Here is a 3,968-nt window from a genome sequence, read left to right on the forward strand (position 1 = left end):
TTGAGAGAGAGAGAGAGAGAGAGAGAGAGAAGGAGGGAGAGAGAGAGAGAGAAGGAGGGAGAGAGAGAGAGAGAGAGAGAGAGAGAGAGAAGGAGGGAGAAAGAGAGAGAGAGAGAAGGAGGGAGAGAGGGGGAGAGATTGAGAGACAGAGAGAGATTGAGAAGAGAGCTGGAAGGATAAGAACAGCTGTAAAACAGAATGACCAAGCAGGGGAGGTTTTTTAGCATGGATAGAGAGAGGAGGTAAAGAGGAGTGAGGAGATGAAGAGTGAGGATATGAGGAGTTAGGAGGTGAGGAGTAAGAAGGTGAGAAGGTGAGTTAGGAGGTGAGGAGTTAGGAGGTGAGGAGGTGAAGAGTGAGGAGGTGAGGAGTTAGGAGGTGAGGAGTTAGGAGGTGAGGAGTTAGGAGGTGAGGAGGTGAAGAGTGAGGAGGTGAGGAGTGAGGACATGAGGAGCAGTGTGTGTGTGTGTGTGTACAGTATGTGCTGTGCCTGTGTGTGTATGTGCCGTGCGTGTGTGTGTGTGTACGTGCGTGTGTGTGTGTGACCAGAGCAGCTTGTGATTATCCAGAGCGCGCTGTGACCAGGCGGGGTTGAGCCCTCGGCACATCAGAGCCGGCGTGCTCAGCTCCGGGCGCTCAGAGGCGGCGTGCTCAGCTCCGGGCGCTGGCTGAGCTGATGCAAGGCACATGGTGCTGCTGGGGCCCGATATTCACAACAGATCTATCTATCTATTTATCTGTCTGTCTGTCTGTCTGTCTGTCTGTCTGTCTGTCTGTCTGTCTGTCTGTCTGTCTGTCTGTCTGTCTGTCTGTCTGTCTGTCTGTCTCTCCCTCTCTCTCTACTTCTCTTTCTCTCTCTCTACCAGGGGGCGGCTGTTGCTCAGGAGGTAGAGCGGGTCGTCCAGTGATCGTAGGGTCGGCGGTTCGAATCCCGGCTCCTCCTGACTACCTGTCGAAGTGACCTTGGGCAAGACACTGAACCCCAAATTGCTCCCAGTGGCAGCTGCCGCCATTGGTGTGTGAATGTGAATGGGTGAATGAGAGGATTTCATTGTAAAGCGCTTTGGATAAAATAAATATGACAAGATGAAATCTCTCCTTCTCTCTACCTCTGTCCCTCTCTACCTCTCTCCTTTTCTCTCTTTCTCCCTCCCTCCCCCGCTCTCTCTCTATCTTTCTTTATCTCTCTCTACCTCTCTCTCTCTCTACCTATTTCACACCATCAGGACTGAGGGAGGGCTATAATCCCACCCCCCACCCTCCCTCATCCAGTTAATCTCTCTCCTTTTCTCCTCGTTCTAATCCTCCTCTCCCTGCCCCCCCTGTGCAGATGTAATCTGGCCCTCGGCAGCAGCTGTGTCACTGGGTCAATGTGTCAGCTCCAACAATAACAACAACAACAACCTCCTCTTCCTCGCCTGCTCCTCCTCCTCCTTCGCTCCTCATCCCTCGCTCTCTCCGTCTTCCTCCTCACCCTTCATCTCTGTCCCTCGCTCTCTCCGTCTCCTCTTTCTCCAACCCACCATCTTCCTCCTCACCCTTCATCTCTCTCCCTCCTCTCTCCTTCCATCAGCCTTTAACATCTGACTCCTCTCCTCCTCTCTCTCTCTCTCTCTCTCTCTCCCTCCTCCTCATCGCCTCATCTGACTCCTCTCCTCTCTCTCTCTCTCTTTCTCTCCTCTTAATCGCCCCATCTGACTCCTCTACTCCTCTCTCTCTTTTTCTCTCTCTCTCCTCTTCATCGCCTCATCTGACTCCTCTCATCCTCTCTCTCTCCATCGCTCCATCTGTCTGCTCTCTCCTCTCTCTCTCTCTCTCTCTCGCTCTCTCTCTCCATCTGTCTCTCTTCTCCTCTTCTCTTCTACCCAGCTCTGTTTACATGGCGTTCTAGTAAAATCCGATAAGGTCTGTCCAGCGGACGGGGTTGAGTTCAGCCTCAGTTCACTTGGAACAAGTAATGGAACACACACACACACACACACACACACACACGCACACCCCAGAGCGCTCACCACGAACACACAAAAGAACACAATGTTCTAGCACACTTTGGACAAACAGTTTGTCTTTTAATTCGAAACACATTGGGACAAATTGTTTGTCTTGATTCTCCGGACTGTGAACTGGCATTGATCATTGATCATTGATCGACCGAACCAAGACCGACCTCACAGTCATCGTGTTAGTCAACCACAGCTGTGTTTACAGACCGGTGTTCAGGCATCTACACGTCAAACCTACCTGTAGACCTACACGGCGGTCTACATGTCAAGCCTACAGTCTGGGGCGGCTGTAGCTCAGTTGGTAGAGCGGGTCGTTCAATGATCGAAGGGTCAGCGGTTCGAATCCCAGCTCCGACTGTCCACATGTCGAAGTGTCCTTGAGCAAGACACCTAACCCCAAATTGCTCCCAATGAGCAGGTTAGCACCTTGCATGGCAGCTACCGCCATTGGTGTGTGAATGGGTGAATGAGAGGCCATTGTAAAGCGCTTTGAGTGCCGCTAAGGTGGAAAAGCGCTATATAAGTGCCGTCCATTTACCAATTTACACTTCCTGGTAGACCTACATGATGGTAAACAACTACGTGTGAAATGTTACAACCAACACCCTGTAAACTGGTTAAACCCAAGTCACGAAACAAACACACCCTTATTTACAGACCCTTGTTCAGACCTGTTTCCACCTCTCTCTCTCTCTCTCTTTCACTCTTTCTTTCCTCTCTCTCTTTCTCCTTGCTCTCTATCTCTCTCTCTCCACCTTTGACTCTGTGTTGAGCAGTATTGGGTTTGACGCCAGAGCAAACACCAGGTTGACATGAATACATGGAAAATACATTCAACACCATATGCTAGAGCAGCTATAGAGCTGTGTGGTTCATTCCCATATAGAGCAGTTATAGAGCTGTGTGGTTCATTCCCATATAGAGCAGCTATAGAGCTGTGTGGTTCATTCCCATATAGAGCAGCTATAGAGCTGTGTGGTTCATTCCCATATAGAGCAGTTATAGAGCTGTGTGGTTCAGATCCATATAGAGCAGCTATAGAGCTGTGTGGTTCATTCCCATATAGAGCAGCTATAGAGCTGTGTGGTTCATTCCCATATAGAGCAGTTATAGAGCTGTGTGGTTCATTCCCATATAGAGCAGTTATAGAGCTGTGTGGTTCATTCCCATATAGAGCAGTTATAGAGCTGTGTAGTTCAGATCCATATAGAGCAGTTATAGAGCTGTGTGGTTCATTCCCATATAGAGCAGTTATAGAGCTGTGTAGTTCAGATCCATATAGAGCAGCTATAGAGCTGTGGAATAAAGCTGCTAATAGATACTTACATATACAGACCGATATGTATAGTAATACTCATACATACATACATACATACATGCATGCATACATACATACATACATACATACATACATACATACATACATACATACATACATACATACATACATACATACATACATACATACATGCATACATACACACATACACACATACACATACACACACACACACACACACCTCCACAACATTCAGGAACACTCAGGCGTTGTTCTACAGTCTGATGGCCGCCGGCTCAAACGAGCGCCTGGACCGTCTCTCCCACTCAGTGCACCTGGCTGGGAGGAGCCTGAGGATGAAATCTCCCATCTGCCCCAGCTCACACAGAGGGGACCGGAGCGCTCGTCTACAATAGACCTCACTTTGTTTCAGTTTGAGAGATATGGTCTCAGGACACTATGTTTATGACTACAGTATGTTTATGACTGTTCCTAGAGTTCAGATTGGGAAAGAAGACCTTGTTTTCTGCACCATCTGCTTGGAATAGCAGCAAAATGAACTTATACTCAAGGGTCTAGTCCCTCCAAATGAATTTAAAGGCATGACGAGATCTATAGAAATAGACTCTATTGATACTTGTAATTGTTTTAATTGAAATAGGATTATATGGCTCCCCTACACTTTT

Source organism: Borostomias antarcticus (genome assembly GCF_949987555.1).
Source record: "Borostomias antarcticus genome assembly, chromosome: 12".
NCBI classification, from domain to species: Eukaryota; Metazoa; Chordata; class Actinopteri; order Stomiiformes; family Stomiidae; genus Borostomias; species Borostomias antarcticus.